The sequence below is a fragment of the Microcaecilia unicolor genome, chromosome 4 (genome assembly GCF_901765095.1).
Source record: "Microcaecilia unicolor chromosome 4, aMicUni1.1, whole genome shotgun sequence".
Lineage (NCBI taxonomy): Eukaryota > Metazoa > Chordata > Amphibia > Gymnophiona > Siphonopidae > Microcaecilia > Microcaecilia unicolor.
In genome coordinates, this window is record NC_044034.1 from 242,010,076 (window position 1) to 242,029,650 (window position 19,575).

Genomic DNA, 19,575 nt, shown 5'->3' on the forward strand with positions numbered 1-19,575 from the left:
CCAGTGTCGCTGTCTGGGGAGGGAGTTTTGGGGGGCACTAGGCCACCAGGATCTCAGCAAAGGGGGGTCTAGGAGTCCCATGGACCTCCCTCTGTTTTAGAGCTCCGGGCTCAGGCAAAATCCTCCCATACTTTCCCCACATGATCAACGCTAATAACACACTTAAAATTTGCATGATATTAGTGTTGATCACTGGGGGAGTTAATTCCCTGTGACGTTCTGGCTCTATTTTTTTAGGGCACTGTTTCGGAACAGCGTGGGGAACTGATCATCGGGGCCTGAGTGCTCACTAACACTTACATATGCATATATACATTCACCTATGTAAGTGCTAGTATTGTATAATTTTAAGAGTGCATATGGAGCTTAAAAATAGGGGCTCTGTTATAGAATAAAGGGAGGAGATTTCATTTTGAAATGTCAGCTTATACTTTGTACCTGATTCCATAAAGGTGAAGAAAAAGCCCCATTTTTGCACACTGGATACATTTTGAAAATGAATTTGCAATCATGCCAGATCTCACTGACATTTCAAAATCGCCCTCTTAATTTTTAACCAACCTGGCCTACTGTACCCCAGAGAAAGAAAGCCCACAGTTTAAATGAAGTGATGTCAGGAATTTTACCTTAGTGTCCAGTATGTTTCCCTTAATTTAAGGAAGGATCTGCGAGGATACAGATATAATTTGCCCTGACAACATATTTAAAATGTATTAACAAATTGTTAATACAATAATTAAGATATGAATCCAAGGAATGTGACCCTTAGTTATATCTCATCTTAATGACTAATCAATTCTAAATTTTAATCAGCATTAAGATATATGTTTTCACGATATTATAAATCATCCATTGTGTAACTTCAAGCATAGCAGTAAATTTTGTTTAGAAGGAAAATAAGCCAATAAAACTGCAGTTGTTACTTGAAATCTGTGGCCTTAATTGTAGTTGCGCAATCACAAATCTTCCCATATACATTTAATCGGAAGCTTACTCTTTCAAGGGCTAACAATAATGTATGGCTCTCTTGCCTTCTTGATTTTAAACAGGAAGGGCAGTAACAGACTTCTGAACTAAATACGCCCTTTCCTTCTTCTTACATGCCAAGTATACTTAACATAAATCTTCTCCATCGCTTCCTGCTGCTAGTTCTCAGTGAGAAAGTTGATACTGTTCTACACAGTGAAAGCTCTGCTTTAAAAGCCAATCTGCTCTCATTAAGTTATTCGGCTGGCTGCGTGTGTTCTCATTAAAAATGTATAAAGATCAGATAATTGCAGTAAACATTATTAATACAGCTAGACCTTTTTGCAATGCGTCTACTTTTAAAAGTTGAAACAAAGACAAAGGCATCACAGAAAAACATCACTGTAGGGAAATATTCAAAGATCGCTTAGATGTCAGAGGCATTGCAGACCATATTGAAATAAAAGCGCAGATAACCGACACTGCAGAAGTAACATTAGCATCACTCTTTTCAAGAGATTTTCTGCAATACAAAATATTACATATTTTTTAAGGGTTTATTTTTTTTTTAATGTACAAGAAATCTCTTCAATTTACCTAAACTGAGCATGTTTTTATAAAGTCTCACCTAACTTGGTTAAGCTTCAATTCTAAGGATACATCACATACATATTATGATGTTCTGTGCCTGTAAGGACTGCTTTTGCTTTCACCTATATCTGAAAAGAACAGCACTGCATAGAATTCAGCCAGTAGTACACAGAGAAACCTGGTTTCCCGATTTCCCCTGAGCAACACACATGGTATGCAGCACACTGCAGCAAACTCTTACATATTTTGCAAAAGACAAATGGCCCCCTACCTTGCTTAGGTTCCTCTATTCTTCACCAGCACTTTATGCCTCGGAACACACAACATAATGATCACGTTCTGCTCAGCACATCATCCTGAAGGTACATTTCAAGTGGAGCACTGCCATTCCCTGCATTTCTATTCTCACTTAAAGCCTCTTGCCTTATCTGGGGATTTCCCCTTGGATGATGAAGCAAAGAGACTATTCCTACTCTGTTTCTGAAGGACTGCAGCCCTTCCTTCCAACAAATCCCTCCCAGCATAAGCCGACCAATCAAACAGACTTTCGTAAGCCCTGTTCCTCTTAAACTGGTTGCAATGTCATGACTGACACAGAAGCTCCAGTCTCAGAGAACAGCACATCCATACTGATGTAAATGGAATTTCTCTTGCAGTACTCAGCAGTGATACAGGAGATAAGGACAGGTACAGCTACATGCATGCAAAATAATCAGAATGATATTGATTGTAAGGACCTACTTACTCAAAAATTCCATTTCGAAGTCAATTAGAAACTACACTAATATTTTGACACTTACATGCATAGAAAAATTGTCTATATTGGTTCATCTTGTTCTATTCATTTCTACAGCAATCTCAGCCTCTGGACAGAAGCAGTTCAAACCTGTGGTTGCAGTGTTACATTTCTTGCCCCTCCACCCCCTTGCAGCAGTCCTTCCCACTATGAGTCACATCTCCAGCACCTCACAATTCAAAAGCATGTAAAAGGCAGTTCTATAAGGTGTGCATAAGATAAGGTATCTGCTTGCCAAATTTATAAAACTGCTGCACTGACATGCATGATTGGTGCCATAAATTGGCAGTTACGGGCTAGATTCTGTTTAAAAAAAAATCAACGCCAAAAAAAGCGTTATTGTATAAGCCGTGCTCAAAGTTAGGAGCAGTTTATAGAATAGCGCCTACGCCTCGGAATTGCAACTAGGTGCGGCCATTTACACCAACTGAAACATAGTGCAAATCTATCCCCTTTATTCTATTTAACAATGCGTGTTAATTTTAGGAACGCCCCTGTTACATCCATGACCCTCCCATTTCTGCACACTCTTTTTCAGATCACGTGTAAATTTTAGATGTGTAAATGCTAATTAAATCTAATCAGTGCCAATAATCGCTTGTTAAAAAGCCAATTGTGCTAATTAGCACATAATTCAATTAGATTGTACATGCAAATTGGACATGCACCTAAATCTGCGCATGCAATTTTTGGCAACTTTTATAGAATTAGGGGGTATGTGCGTAAGTGCTAGACATTGTTGTATAATCTTGGCACGTATGTTGCTTAGCGGATAACTGCAATTGGGCTGTGTCTATGGGCAGAGCATGGGAATTCTGCCTGGCAACACATACAGCTTATAGAATCCTATCAGGCGCTTTGCAAGGTACACATAGGTATGACAGATTAGGATAGCTACTGGCCTGGTGTAAGTGGTTGTGCCTAAATTCTGGAGCATCCAACTGGATTGGTGCTAGTATTCTATAATGGATGAAGTGCGCTGTCATGTCATTACAGAATTGGAGCTCAGACACGTGCCCTTGTGGTGAGGAGGTTTAATTAACAGGAGACGACATCAAGTGACAAAGCTGAAAGCATAGCCACCATCTTGATACACTCAAAACAAAGCAAACTATTGGTCCACGCCAAGCCACACATAGGCAGTCTTTATTTCTAATAAGCGTTTACTATTGTTGTGGGCGACTCAATATAGCGGCAAGCTCCGTCTACTGGCTTCAGGCCAGATAATGGACCTTGCATGTTCCTGCCGTCTCCTGTGCATTAAACCTCCTTGCCTTGCGGTATCTTAATTTAGGCATCACTTTATAGAACTGCCCTCATAGCTTCTAATATTCCTTATTGCAGGGGTCTCAAAATCTTGTCCTTGAGGATTGCAAAGCCATTAGGTTCTCTGATATCCCTAGTAAATATATTCTCAGTGAACAATACAGAGCTGTACTTACTTATATTAGTCAACGATTTCAATTACATTACGGACATGACTAGTTCTCTAAATACATTTACATATCAAATTTCTTTCACAAATATCACCACAAATATCGTGGAGGCAAAAAGCCACCACGATAATGAGCGTTAAACACAGCAGCTGTTACTGTGAAAGCCGTGAATTACACTTCTAAAGGTGCAATTAAAATTTCCACCCTAATGGCTCATCTTACAAATAACACGCATTACTATAATGTGCAATAATCTGCTCACTCTTCCTCACATTTAAATAAAATTGTTCAGTGGGATTTAATACTTGGTAGACCACATCCAAAACATTAACACACATTACATCTCACATTAAACATATAAAAGACAACTTTACAAGCTGGAGCCTACATTTTGGCGCTGAGTGCCTATTTTATAGAGTACTAGCATTTACTCGTGATTGACACCAATAATTGGCAGTTATGAATGTAAGTGCTACAGTAAGTACTACTGCAAAAACAGTGGTATATCCCTTTGACAGAACACAGCTGTCAGGGAGGTGTACCACTGTTCCCTCTAAGCTGAGCGGGAGTCCTCCATCTTACAGAATGACACAGAGACAAAGTCTGTTCCCATCCCCACCTCGTCTTCTTGGGCTCTAACCTCGTCCCCTCCCCATTCCCACAGGTTCTGTTTCTGTAGCCATGGGCTCTGTCCTGAGGAACTGGGTTCGAATCCCACTGTAGCACCTTGTCAGTCTGGGCAAGTCATTTAAACCCTCCATTGCCCCAGGTACAAAATAAGTGCCTGAATATGTAAACTGCTTTGATTGTAACCACAGAAAGGCGGTACATCAAGTCCTATTCCCTTTCATGCCAGCAAAGCTGTTTGTGATGATCAGAGGGAATGCGTAGGTACATAGGAAATTAAAAGCCTGGCCAAATATGATGATTCTTTGCTTTATGGACTAAAATCAATACTTTGTACTGTATGCATACAGTCACCAGTAACAAATACTCTTGCTTCAGGAGTGGGGACACATGATCATATCTTTTTTTATGTTATGTACAGGATCTGAATTCCACAAAATTCCTAATCAATCAGGTTCAAAGCAGGTAACAATAACATCAAAGCTATAATCTTAAATGAAGTAACATATATACAAAATTAACAATCAGCGCATACAGGCTTGCGTTTTCAGCTTCTTTCTTAATTCCATTTAAGATGAAGGTTCAAAGGCAATGAATTCCATCATAACCAAAAGACCTTTCATGGGCAGATTGAAACTTCAGTCCCTTCATCAATGGAAAAGACAAAATTAAGCGTTCACTGTTTCTGCCACCTAAGAGTTGAAACAGAGAAGAACCCCCCGCCTCCCCCCAGGTACATCAACATTCATAGTTTTAAAACCCAAACAGTAAAGTTTAAATAAAATATGGGCCTCAACAAGAAGTCAATGAAGACTCCCAAGCAAAGGGGTGACCTGATCAAATCTTGCTTTCTTAAATATCAGCCTAGCAGCAGCGTTTTGAATCAAAAGTTTTCTCTTAAACTTCGCTGAACTACAAAAATACAAAGAATTACAGTAGTCCATCTGAGATAGAATAGTAGATTGAACTAATATTTTAAAATGTTGTTAAAAAATGAGAACAAATTAAACAATTCTTTCAACTTATAGAAAGATTATCATTTATTTGGAACTTGTTATACTACATTGTACTAGCGACTAGGTCGAAACTGTTTACAAAATGCTACAAACTGAAAATGAAAGGAACTCCAATTATAAATAGGAAAGATTCACAATCATCCAAAGGCAGCATCATAATCACAGAAACTCCACACAAGGCTTGACCCACTGGAATAAATAAGTTTTTAAAGAAGCCCTGAAGCATGCATAGATTAATTCAGAACTAAATACTGTGTCAATGAATTCCATAAGGCAGGAACTAGTCGATTCTAGGCGGGATTTGGAGTATGAAAGGTTACATGATGGTCATTAAGAGAAAAAAGTATCCATGTATGTATGTAGGGAATTATAGCATTGTAGATTAGCTTCACTACAGTAGATTATAGAAGTAGTAACCGTCGAAGAGAACTGAGTGGCAGGCCATTATACATCACATTACAATAATCAATTTGAGATATAACTAAGGCAAAGAGGAAATGTTTTTAATTGGTCGCAGTTATGAATGGTTTAAGAGATCAAATTCTCATACTTGTAGTATCAATGACAGGCCATGTCCAGGCTCTAGCATTGAATATCCAGGTAAGTGCAGTCATCTGGAAGTTAACCACGCAACAGCCGATATTTAGACCGGTGTCCAGTTAGCTTGAGGGATAAAGTTAAGACAGCCTTTTGCTTTCCTAACTTTATTCACTTAACTGTTGAACAGTCTAAATATCACTGCTAACTGGTTGAGTGCCAGCTCCATCCAAGCTTCACCCCCACATCAGACTCAGGCAATGCCATGGCGGTCAAAGGCAATATCCAGAGGCACTTCCTGCGTAAGTGCTGCTGAACATTGGCAGATTTTATTTCTTTTTTATCCCACATTATCCTGATAGATCAGATTCAATGTGGCTAACAACTTATTGTGATTAACAGTACAAAAAGTGATGCGGGATAGTATACATTAAGTAGTAATAAGACAGCCAGCACAGCGCAGGTGCATTTCCTACCCAGTTAAACTTTTTCAATATCAGGACCAAAAGAAAGAAAAGCAAGGGAAAGCTAGTAATAGTTCCAGATTCACACCTTATTAAGCAGGGTCTGAGGATAACACAGAAGACTTTTAACAGAGTGCCCACTGCCTGTTTCTCATTTAAGGAGGTGATTAACTCTGAGGAGTCAAAATACATATACAGTGCCTTGCAAAAAAGTCTTCACACCCTTCCACTGTTTTCAAAATGCATTAAAGTAGTAGTTCGCTGATCTACATAACAAACTCTGCACTTTCAATATGAAAGAACAATAACAGAAACATTCAAAAGTAATTTAGAATAAGAAATCACAAACTCTTTGCAGGATAATTCAAAGTTCCTTCAGGTTAGCTGGGAATCATCAGTGGATGAAGTCTACAAAATCCTGAGTGGTGTAGTACGAGTAGAAGTAAATAGATTTTTTACTCATTCCAAAAGTACAAAGACTAGGGGACACTTGACGAAGTTACATGGAAATATTTTTAAAATAAATAGGAGGAAATATTTTTTCACTCAACGAATAGTTAAGCTCTGGAACTCTTTGCTGGAAGAAGTGGTAACAGCAGTTAGCATACCTGGGTTTAAAAAAGGTTTGGACAAATTCCTGGAGGAAAAATCCATAGTCTGATATTGAGGCAACATGGGAAGCAACTGCTTGCCCTGCGATTTTAGTATGGTGTGTTGCCATGATTTGGGTTTCTGCCAAGTACTTGTGACCTGGCTTGGCCACTGTTTGGAAAACAGGATACTGGGTTAGATGGACCCACTGGTCTGACCCAGTATGGTTATTCTAATGTTCTTATGGCTTCCTTTGCCATCTCCCCTAAAAACAAGGTCAGATTTCAGGCGTAATCTTGATATTTTTAAACAGTCAACATCTTTCCCTGTCCCAGCTACTCTGAAAACCACGGAATTTCAGAATTCGTTTCTGCATTCTCAAGATCTCAAAGCTTTTCTGGGTCCTCCTCCTCCATCTTCACTAGACAAAAAAAAAAATCCAAATTTCCAAAGCCTGATGCTTAGTCACATAAATATCACAGCATACTCCTCTCTGAAGGAGCTTATTCTTATCAGACATAATATTGCAATTGTTTTTCCTGTTATGAATAAGTCCTTTGTAAAAAGATCACACTAAACTTAGAAGTCTTAATTTCTTTGAAATACCAAGTATAAAACAATTAGATCTAATTTAATTGAATAATATATATTTTGGGTGCATGATTGGGAAAAAGACTGAATAAGGTGGTGATACGTTAATGTTAATAACAGAACAAAAAATTAGAGAATGCATATAACTAGAAAATGCTGAGACAAAGCTCTCATTCATCTGAAAGATTGAGCCAGACCAAGATTCTGTTGTTTACACGCAACTGTTTTCCATATGTCTAAATCTGAAGGAAACTGGTGGTGAATGAGGAATGATATACAGTATGATTCCAGGGTAGGCTGATCCAAAATGAACAGTGATTAATTCAGAGAAAATCTGTATTTAAAAGAAATTGCATCCCTGCTTTACCCCCACCAGTCTGTACCCTGTGGAAATCTTAGCTCAAGCGGGTTAATCACAGCAAACTGAACTCATTTACCAAAAGCTACATTTGCTGATGTCCACGCTTCTTAGACCTTGAATAACTGCTCAGATGGGGTCTGCTCTCTTACCTCGTAAATGCTTCTTTGACACTGGTGTCAAGACCAGCACCACTCACCTGATCAAAATAAACTTCCCAGCACAGGGGTCCTTTTACTATGCTGCAGTAGAAAGTGGCCTTAGTGTGCCTTTAAACGGCATTTGAAGCTCGCATAGAGGCTGGCACAAAATATTTTTTAAAGTTTTTCTTGTGAGGGTTGGAAAGGGTTAGTGACCACTGGAGGAGTAAGGGGAAGTCATCACCGATTCCCTCCGGTGGTCATCTGGTCAGTTCGGGCACCTTTTTGAGGATTGGTCATAACAAAAAAATGGACCACGTAAAGTCGGCCAAGTGCTCGTCATGGACGCCCTTCTTTTTTCCATTATCGGTCGAGAATACCCATGTGTTAGGCACGCCCCAGTCCCGCATTCGCTACGCTTCCGACACACCCCCGTGAACCTTTTTCGTCACCGCAACGGAAAGCAGTTGAGGAAACCCAAAATCGGCTTTCAATTATGCCGATTTGGGCGACCCTGGGAGCAGGACGCCCATTTCCCGATTTGTGTCAAAAGATGGGCGCCCTTCTCTTTTGAAAATAAGCCTGAAGAGGTCAGAGAGATGGTTAAATATTATCTCAGCTAGGTTTGGAGTGGATAAACATGTCCTGCTGCAGTATGTGCAGCCTGTGTCACTTCTTGTGTGTGTGTGTCTAACAAGTTAGTTATTTCTTCCATTAAAGGCCTGGTTGAAGAGCCAAGCTTTCACCTGCTTCCTGAAGTAGAGATAATCTTGTGTTAAACGAAGCCTTTCAAAGAGGGCATTCCAGAGTGTGGGGGCTACTCCCGAGAAGGCTCGCTTGTGGGTATCACATCTGTAATGTCTTTTGGAGAGGGTGTGGTTAGTGATAGTCCTTAAGAGGACCTTAGTGTTCTTGGAGGTGTGTACAGGATCATCCAAAATGAAATGGATAAAATAAAAACATATAGCATGTCTTTGAAATGCTAAATCTTATTCATATTCATTGGAGAATGATAACTTTGGCACTACTAGCCGAGCAACCTGGTGTCACACAATGTTATCTATGTAAAGTTGAATGAATAAATTTAAAATTCATGAAAGGTCATGCTACACTAAGGTGCTCATCTTAAAAGCACATATACTTACAAAGTTACATAGAGGGACACTTTCAATAGTGCGACTAAGTTGGACTTTGGGCGTTTTGCGCTAAACATGCCAAATCTGAATAGGAAATATACCCATTTTTGAAAAAAGAAAAACGAATATCTTTTTTTTCGAAAATACCATTTCAAATAAGGTTCTGTGCTTTGTGCATTTATCTTTTTAGGCCATTTTCAGAAATAAAGACCCCGCACAAGTTAAAAACACACAAAATCAAGAAATTGCGATGTAGGAGGGGCCAGCATTTTTAGCAGACTGGCAATGGGGCACCCTAGGGAGCACTGCTGTGGACTTCATATAAATGTTCCCAGGTATGCATCTCACCATTGCTCCCTTATCTTGTCTGCTGAGACCTCCAAAACCTACCCAAAACCCATTACCCCAACTGTACACCACTACAATAGCCTTTATGGGTGAAAGGGGCACCTATATGTGGGTATAGTGGATTTCTGGTGAGTTCTGGAGGGCTCACAGTTTCCACCACAAGTGTAACAGGTAGGAGGAGGTATGGGCCTGTGTTCACCTGTCTACAGTACACTGCACCCACCACTAGACTACTCTAGGGATCTGCATGCTGTTCTCATGGACTTGGCTATAACATCTGAGGCTGTCATACAGGTTGGTGAGTATTGTTTTTAGGCACCCTGTACACTTCCCAAATTAGCATACACCAGCCATCCACAATTTGGGAGGATAAAAGCAAGGCTACATGCATATGAGAAAGTATATTTTTTATTTGCTTACCAAGTACAGATACAATTAATAGTTTCTCATGAGAGATCAGTACAGTTACCTAAAAAGACATTCACTGTCTGCATCTCTGAAATACTGTTCTAATTCAGCTGCTTATATCGTTTGTTTCAGACAATGATTTACATTACTTTTTTCTGCAAATTATCCTTCTCACAGATTATTATCTGATTCCCAGCATCTGGTTCCCTTAAGCTGTTAGACAACATTCTTCTGATGTTTATACTAGTACCTTTCCCAAGCCTGCCTTGTCCGTAAGGGTATCATAAATACCAGAGGTCATGCAGCCTCATCAATCTCTGACAGACTCCAAAGTCACATAGGCTTATCAATCTCTGGCCTTTTAACCCATTCCATAGTGCATAACTGTGCTCATAATTCTACAGTATTATTTTTATTCACATTTTTTTTTGGGGGGGGGGGATCAGTGACCACTGGGGGACCAACCTCTCCACCAACTGAGAGGGTGGTCATCTGGTCATGTAGGGCACCCTTTTGTGTCTTATTCGTTAGAAAAACAGGTTTAGACCCATAGGTGGCCCAACTGTTTGGGAAGGCTAAAGGGGGCGGGGTTAAGAGTGGTGCCAGGGGTGGGGCTTACATCCATAATTGTCTGACAAGACAGAAAAAAAAGTACAACATCCCAAATGTGAAAAGTTAAAAGTACCACCCTAATTAGTGAGATTGACAGTTAGCAAGTGAAAGTTTTCTTGCAGTGTATTCGGTATATAAATTTGTCATGTGGAGAAGTGACTGAGTTCCAAGGAGGGGCGGCTGGTTATTGACAAGTAATGCTTCTATGTGCATGTAAAAATGGATTTATATATCATAAATAACATATTTTAAACTCAATCACTTCAAACACTTACCAACACTAAACCACATACACATCTATGGAACAATTCAACATCAGATCCTCCAAAATATTCTAAAACCATGTCTGATATTATGACAGTAAGGCCAACCCACAATCCCTCAACCTCAAAACACTATGCACAAACAACCTTTCAGGGTGGATAGTGTTCACAATGAGTTCTTTTATTAACTGATAGAGATACAGTAACAGTTTTTAATTTTGGCACAGTATAAGTCATCACAAGAACAAAATAGACTGCATTAGGGGCATTTAGTTATGTGTAAACAAAAGAGATCTGCATGAAACAAAATATTTATTTTTATTTTGACTTATAAAACCTCTCTCTCTCTCTACCCCAATCCAACACTGTGTCCCACTGTCTTGGCCCTCCTCCCTGTTCAGCAAAGGCAAAGCAAAGCAATAAATAAGAGACCCAAATACTCCTCCCACCCCCCAACGCTTACCTGCTTCGGTGATTGCTCCATCCGCTGCCTCCCTCCCTGGCTCGGTCAGTGACTGACTGAAAAGAGCCGCGTGCTGCAACACTCAGGCTTACAGTCACAGCCAGGCTCTGCCACTGGAATGGCAGCAGGAAGTGCATCACAGGGGGAGGTTCTGGCAGAGCCAGAACCCGCTGGGGAAGGAGCCTTAGGGTCCCTAGTTAGTGAGTCAGACGACAGGTAAGAAAAGTACTGAGGGGGTGGGCACCAGCACTGAGAGAAATATACAATTTTGTTCTGAACTTAGGTAAGAGAAGGTAATGGATGGGCTGGGGAGGCTTAGCTTCCCCAAGCCTCTTATACGGGGCACCTATGTTTAGACCAAAACGTTGAAGTTTTCACTCTGGACATTTTGGTTTTGTTCCATTATGGCTGTAAAACGTCCATTGGTTAGACACTCCCTAAGCCTGCCTTCGAAACACCCCCACCATGCCCCTTGTGATTTTGACGCACTGCAGACAAAATGCATAGATAGACGTCTGCAAAACAGGTTTTGAAAATATCGATTTGGACGTTTTCAGAAGAAATCTGTCCAAAGGGTGCTTTATGACACCTATGGAACTTTGCAAGTCTAAGTGCTCTCTGAAAATGAGCCCCTATATCATTTCAGTACCTTCTGTGTTATAAATAAAATAGGCATAACTTCAGCCATTAGAATCAAATTTTCCAATTGTTGCGTATGAAAGTTCTAAGACTAGCTTATATTTGAAGAGTTAAAAAATCACTCAGTTTCTTCACAGAAAAAAAAATGGTATGTGAAGTTGTGGGTGGGTCCTTTACACATCCAACCTTATTAGACAATAGGACAGTCATTGTCTACAGATGCCAGCTAATAGTTCCATCACACCAGATACAAAATTACACAATCTGAGCTTTGTTTTCTATTTTCTTTGTGTTGTAACTGAGTGCAGGAGAATCAAGGATTTTAAACAGTGCACTCGGCAAATGATCTGAAAATCAAAGGGGAGAGGGAAAGGAACTGGGACTTGATATACCACTTTTCTGTGTTTTTTGCAGCCTCATTCAAAGTGGCTTACATAGTATATACAGGTACTTATTTGTACCTGGGGCAATGGAGGGTTAGGTGACTTGCCCAGAGTCACAAGGAGCAGCAGTGGGGATCAAACTCAATTCCCCCGGATCAAAGTCCGCGGCACTAACCACTAGACTACTTCTCCATGTCCCCTTTTTAACTATGCGACTTAGAATTTAAGAGCACCACATTACAGAATACACTTAGCAAGTTGTGCGCGTAAATCTTAATTAGTGCTCATAATTGCTTGTTAACATTCAACTGACAGCTCTGATTAGCTAATTAACCAAAGAGAAACCACCTGCAAGGAATCCAAATAGGCCCCCTCTCCACCAACTGACTTGTAGTGACACTTCAAGGCTCAGCTTCCTGTTAATTATGACATGAACTGAAAAACAGGAAAACACTGGTTGGCTAAGATCCCATGAGGGAGAGTTAAGTTTGAGGCACTTTTACTTAAGCTTATAAATGCTAAAAACTCCATTCCCTACCTATGGGCTTCTTAGCATTTAGGGCTAGATTCTATCTATGGTGCCTGAAAATTTGACGCAGAAAAAAAGTACACCTAGGCATATTTTCTAAAGCATGCCTATATTTTATAGAATAGGCTTAAAGTTCCGCACGGTATATAAAATACGCCAAGCACCTCTCCACGTGACCAAATTTAGTCTTGGCCATTTATGCCATGTTTTACTTGGCGTAAAACCAGTCACCTAAATTAGGTGCAGAGTAGATGTATTCTATAACAAAGTGCATAGATTTTAGAAACGCCCATACCCTGCCCATGGCCATACCCCCTTTTCAACGATGATATTTACTATTTATGAGCCCCACGTTACAGAATACACTTAGCAAGTTGTGCGCGTAAATCTTAATTAATGCCAATTAGTGCTGATAATTGCTTGTTAGCATCCAACTGACAGCTCTGATTAGCTAGTTAACCAATGAAGTTATGCGCACTGTTATAGAATACTCTTCGATTTCCACATGGAAATTAAGGCGCAATATATAGAATCCCAGCTAAGCTAACTGCTTTTACTACATTCTCTGGCAACGAATTCCAGAGTTTAATTACACATTGAGTGAAGAAATATTTTCTCCAATCTGTTATACATTTACTACTTTGTAGCTTCATTTGGAAAGAGTAAACAAGCGATTCACGTCTACCCGTTCCATTCCACTCATTATTTTATAGACCTCTATCATATCTCCCCTCAGCCCTCTTTTCTCCAATCTGAAGAACCCTAGCAGCTTTAGCCTTTCCTCATAGGGAAGTCGCCTCATCCCCTACACTGTACCTTTTCTAATTCACTATATCTATTTAGAGATGCGGTGGCCAGAACTGAGCACAGTATTCGAGGTGCAGTCGCACCATGGAGTGATACAAAGGCATTATAATGTCTTCATTTTTATTTTCCATTCCCTTTCCTAATAATACCTAACATTCTATTTACTTTCTTAGCCACCGCCGCACACTGATCAGAGGGTTTCAACATATCATCAACTATGACACCTAGATCCCTTTCCTGGTTGGTGACTCCTAACATGGAACCTTGCAACACGTAACTATAGTTCAGGTTCCTCTTTCCCATATGCATCACTTTGCACTTGCCCACATTAAACGTAATCTGCCATTTGGATGCCCAGTCTCTCTCTCTCTCTCTCATAAGGTCCACTTGTAATTTTTCACAATCCTTTTGCGATTTAACAACTTTGAATAACTTTGTATCATCTTGCTGCTTGCTAAAATTTGCTATTTAATCGCCTCACTAGTTACTCCCATCTCTAGATCATTTATAAATATGTTAAAAAGCAGCGGTCCCAGTATAGACCCCTGGGGAACCTCACTATCTACCTTTCTCTGTCGAAAATACTGACCATTTAACCCTACTCTCTGTTTTCTATCTTTTAACCAGTTTTTAATTCACAATAGAACACTACCTCCTATCCCATGACAATTCAAATTAGATTCTAATGTTGCTGATCAGATAGTTTTCAAAATTGTCCTGCCACTGATATTACAGTCTTGTGGTCTGATCACTATTCCTTTTTCAGAACCTGTCATATTTCTGCAAAGATTACTGAATTATTGCTCCACTGTTTCTGTGCACAAACATCTACTTACTTCATGCACAAAATACATATTTTGATGTGTGTTAAAAGGCACAGCACAACTGCAATGATCAGGAGAACTGACCAATTTTTCTACAGAAGAATGGATGTCATAAAAGAAGTAACCATGGGGTTCTTTTACTTAGCTGTGGTAGAAAGTGGCCTTAGTGCACCCTTACGTGGGTTTTTCCTGCACGCTAAGGTCATTTTTACCACAGCAGTAAAATGGCTAATTTTCTATTTGTTTGTATTAATGGCCATGTGCTGTCACCATTAGCACACTGCTATTAAAAACAATTAGCATGTCAACACTTACCGACACCCATTTTTGTAGGCAGTAAGGGCTTACACGGTAATTCTGCACTAATAAGTTTGCACGCGGTAATGTAGATGCACAACTGATTAGCACAGATACGCCCACCCTCCTCCCCAAACATGCTCCTTTCCCAGAAAATTTGCAAATATATTTTAGCGTGGAGTAGCACAACCGATCCCAATGCCTGAGTGTGCCCTGCGGTAAGACATTTAAAGTTGTGGTTAGCGCGTGCTAACAGTTAACGCAGCTTAGTAAAAGGCCTCCCAAGTTTTCCTCTAGGCTATTGACTTTAAACCCATTAAGGCAAGAAAGCTGTAGGGAAACACAAACTGTACTGAAGGGCAGCAAAGCGAAAGCTTTTAACCACCATTCATTGCAGGTGCAAGCTGCACTACTATAAAACTAAAAAAAAAAAAAAAAAACAGTAAGTGCAGGCCAAATTTAAGGAAGGAGCAGGGTGCGTTCACCCCCCCCCCCCCCCCAGTTGCATGATTCCATTTGCACTAACCACAGCAAAGCCAAGCACATTAACAAAACTATATTATCAGTGACTGAACCAAAAATCAGAAAAACCAAGTGAGTACCTTCAAGAAGGCCAGAGTGCTTAAAATCAGCCAGGGCTCTGCACACTTTCAATGCCTGTGATGTGAAATGAAAAATATACACCAAAAAAAAAAAGAAGAAAATTAGCCATCAGACCTGGTGAAATGCCAGAACAATATTTTAAGAGCTGACGTTCCCATTACATTTCAGAACGTACAACTGCATAAATTAGGTGATGAAAGTTGTTCCGCTCCAAAAGTGTCAGATACTAATACGAAAACCCAAAGCCAAAATATGGCGAGTCTAAGCGCTCTACTCTATAACTGGGGACCAACAGCTTTCCCCTCTGTATGAGCAGCGAAGCTAAAGAGCAAAGTGAGAACTGGGGTTGCCACATGACATCATCTGTAAGCCCAGCAGCACCCTCCCTCCTTTAAAAAGCAGATCCTGGTCGTAATGCATACAGAAGAAACTACGAGCAGAAAAGAAAGTGATTCAACCTATCTTACTCTCCAAACATCCTCTTCTTTGGTTTGGGGGGGGGGGGGGGCAGTGATTTATTTGAAAGTGGAATCAACCATACCTCCAGAGCGGTGTGCAATAACGACAATAATTTATTTCCAAAACATAATACAAGTTGTCAGTATTTTGACTCTACACGCACAAGATCTCCCCACCTTACCTTTTTTTCGAATCTCCGAACGGAGAAAACCCCTCCTAGCCAACCGGGGAGGGGGGGGGGGGGGAGGAGGCGATGCAGTGTGCCAGTAATCCAGGCACTAGGAGGACACGATCGGCAACTAAGAAAATGTAACTTGTCAAGTTGGTGGGGACTCAGCAGCAGGATTGAGAGGCAACAGGCCTTGCTGCGGCTGTCAGAAGCTCCACATGACAAGCACTTGCAGACTGCTGGCTTAGCTCGCCCTCAGCTGCGGCTTCAACGTGCGTGCGGGGGCGAAGGGACAAGAGACGTTCCACTGTACGGTTACAGCAGTGGATGCCAATGACAGGCCTGCAGGCAGCACGCAGCGCCAGTCTTCAACCTCTGCTGTTAACACCCTCACCAGTCACCACTGGATCGGAGCAGAAGCGGGTGGGGCATCACATACAAACATTTGTGAGGGAAGCGCGCCGCTCTGGGAGAGGGAGGAGTGAACCAGTATATAGGGATCTCTCCTAGAAATCACTGGCTGTGGTGGTGCTCAGTACGACACTTGCCTGGGGGGGGGGCATTCTGTCCCACTAAGCCACCACGAGATCTAGCGGGTTGCCTGACGGAGGTGTGGCTTAGATGAGAGGGCGGTGCCAGGAGATACGGCTCCGCCCCTTCACCTCACGTCTGCACTACGCGGGAGCGGGAGGATTGGGTGGAGTAAAGTTCGGCGCAATAGAATGACATGGTAAATGGTACCGTGTGTCCACACCAGGGAATAAGGAAACGCTTTCAAATGCAGACATGACATGAGATCATAGGAGCCGGCTCTGTGGGTACCTTGAGCACCCCCAATATTGAGAGAATTCCTTGTATGTGCCAAGGGAGAGGTTATTGCGTTGGGCTTAGCCCCCCCCCCCTCCAATAATTCTGAAAAGTTGGGGGACGGTGTAAAAGCGCTGTATCCGGTTTTTACACCGTCCCGAAAACTTGGCTCCCCTGCATGAGATTGCTACGGAAATGGTCCGTTTTCTCTTGCGCTATTAGTGTTAAAAGGTTGTGTTTTTTTTACCTTTTGCCAAAGTAGAGGCATGTTGTCTTCCTAAACAGAGGAACCGAACGTTTCTTCTTGTCTTTTTTTTTTTTCTGTAATATTTTATTCAACCGTTTTCTCACCCCCCCCCCCCCCCCCCCCCCCCCCCCCCCGGATAAGGCAAATGGTTGGCTGTGTTTTCAGGTTTCGAGTACGTTCAGATTGGGTTTGCTTTTCGGTTGTTTTAACGTATATCTAAATTTAAATTTCTATTATTTGTGCAGCTAATTCAAAACGTCATCGCATAATTAAATATAATTTGGTAAACAGCAAGTTTCTGTAGCATCGATCCTTTGATAAAACTCGCACCATGTTCTCGAACGTAGCCGTTTGGGAATCGAGACATTGGCTACTTAAGATGTTATCGCTGAGATCTGATTTGAAAGGTTCTCATAGTAACTCCCATTGCTCAGTGGTATTATTAGTTTAAAACCATACTTCCATATCATCAAGCTGATCAATCCATAGACTGGTGGGTTGTGTCCATCTACCAGCAGGTGGAGATAGAGAGCAAACTTTTGCCTCCCTATATGTGGTCATGTGCTGCCGGAAACTCCTCAGTATGTTCTCTATCTCAGCAGGTGGTGGTCACACACAGCAGCAGCTCTGGCTAGGCCTCCAAGCCTAATTTTTAGGTTTTGTTGAGTGCCTGGGGTTGAGGGCTCTTTTGAGCAAGTGCAAACCTGGTGGTACCAGGTCCCTCCTTTTCTCCCCCCTCCCGCTGGCTCCGTTTAAAAAAAAAAAAATTTTAAACGTCCTTAAAGGCGTTTATTTCGACGTTTATTTAAACGTTCATTGCAGCTACTCACTGGGACACCAGTTCGTTACAGCTCGGAGCGGACAGCAGGTAATTTTTACCTTTTTATAGCGGGCAGGGGGTTCCCCGATTCTTCTCCTCGTGGCATATGGCGTCGGAGGGCGAGGGCGCAAAGGGTCGCTCCCCGGATCGCTTGAGCGCTTCTAGAGGGGATGCGGGGGTCTTACAGCCTGATTCGCCCTTGTTGGGTGACAGTTTCGTGACCGATGAATGTCCCGGTCCTTCCTCCGGCGTGGCGGTTTTTCCCGCCATAAACGCCCATCCCCCGCTCCTCGCCTCCGCCATCTTGGCCGGCCACGCGGCTCGGACGGCTTCTACGTGGGCCACCCTTGAGGTTGGAGACATTAATGCCATGAACGCCCTTAATTTGGGCGACGGCACCAAGCGGCTAAAGTTAAGCGCCGTTCTTCCCGCGCGGCTCCTTCGCGGAGTGTCGCGCCGGACGCCATTTTGGATGCGCAGCATGTCTCTCCCCCGCTCTTGGGAGCGCCGGTTGAGGGTGCGTCTAGGGCTGTTGCCCAGGCTGCGGAAGTGCACAGTCTGGGGGGTTTCTCCCCCGAGTTTGTTTTGCTGCTGCATCTGGCTTTCCTCATGCAAAACGCTGCCCCTGCTCCCTCGTCTGGTAAAGAGGTTGAGGTTCCCAGAGGTAAACGCCCTCGGGTTGATTCCCAGGCCTTGGAGGACTTTGTCTCCTCCGATGTAGATGAGGGCAGCGTGTCTGAGGTCTCCCAACGGTCCTTTGCGGATTCCTTGGAGGAGACGGATCCCCGCTCGGATGGAGCGGATGACCCCTCTGCAGCGGCTCTTTAGCTCAGAGGATTTGCCCAACCTGTTAGTGCAGGCCATGGGCATTTTGAAGATTTCCTCTCCGGAGGACGTCTCTCCCTCAGCCCCTGTTGGCTCTGCCATTATGCTGGGGACGAAGCACCCGCCTAGAACCTTCCACATGCATGGTGCCATGCACTCCATAATTTCGGCTCAATGGGATGTCCCGGAAGCGAGCCTTAAAGTGGCTAGGGCTATGTCCCGCCGCTATCCTTTGCCTGAAGGTGAACGTGAGGCCTTTCTGTGGCCTACCGTGGATTCTTTAATCACTGCGGTGACTAAGAAAACGGCGTTACCAGTGGAAGATGGCACGGCCCTAAAGGACGCCCAAGACAGAGGATTGGAGGCGGCCTTAAGGTCGTCCTTTGAGGCGGCTGCTTTAAGCTTGCTGGCCTCAGTTTGCGGCTCCTATGTGGCCAGGGCGTGCCTGACTATGGTGCAGCGGGCTTCCCCCTCGGATCATTCCTTGAGGGCTGCTTGGCCGGCCCTGGAATCGGGCTTAGTCTATTTGGCAGACTTGCTGTATGATGTCTTGAGAGCCTCAGCTAAAGGCATGGCTCAGACAATCTCTGCGCGGCGGTGGCTTTGGCTGAAACATTGGTCTGCTGACCATGCCTCTAAATCCCGCCTGGCTAGATTGCCTTTTAAAGGCAAGCTGCTCTTTGGGGTCGAGCTGGACAAAATCGTGACCGATCTCGGCACGTCTAAGGGCAAGAAGTTACCAGAGGTCAGGGCTCGGGCTAGTACTCGCCCTGGTACCTCCAGAGGACGGGCTCAGGAAGCCCGTCGGTACCGCCTGGGCAGG

General features: G+C 42.5%; 1 protein-coding gene across 10 annotated transcripts in view; it reads right to left on the bottom strand.

Annotated features, from left to right (window-relative positions):
* The window catches only part of MBNL2 (muscleblind like splicing regulator 2), a 314,090-nt gene extending 297,601 nt beyond the window's left edge, over positions 1–16,489 (bottom strand). For 7 of the 10 annotated variants that reach the window (XM_030201368.1, XM_030201369.1, XM_030201364.1 and 4 more), the window contains exons 1-2: positions 16,066–16,489; positions 15,425–15,479 (exon numbers count right to left, since the gene is read on the bottom strand). The gene's annotated coding sequence lies outside the window, so the exon portion shown is untranslated. Of the gene's footprint in view, positions 1–1,828; positions 1,994–12,713; positions 12,779–15,424; positions 15,480–16,065 lie in introns of those variants that run through there. The other 3 variants (XM_030201362.1, XM_030201363.1, XM_030201361.1) reach the window with 3 other exon arrangements.
* Positions 16,490–19,575: the final 3,086 nt, after the last annotated feature.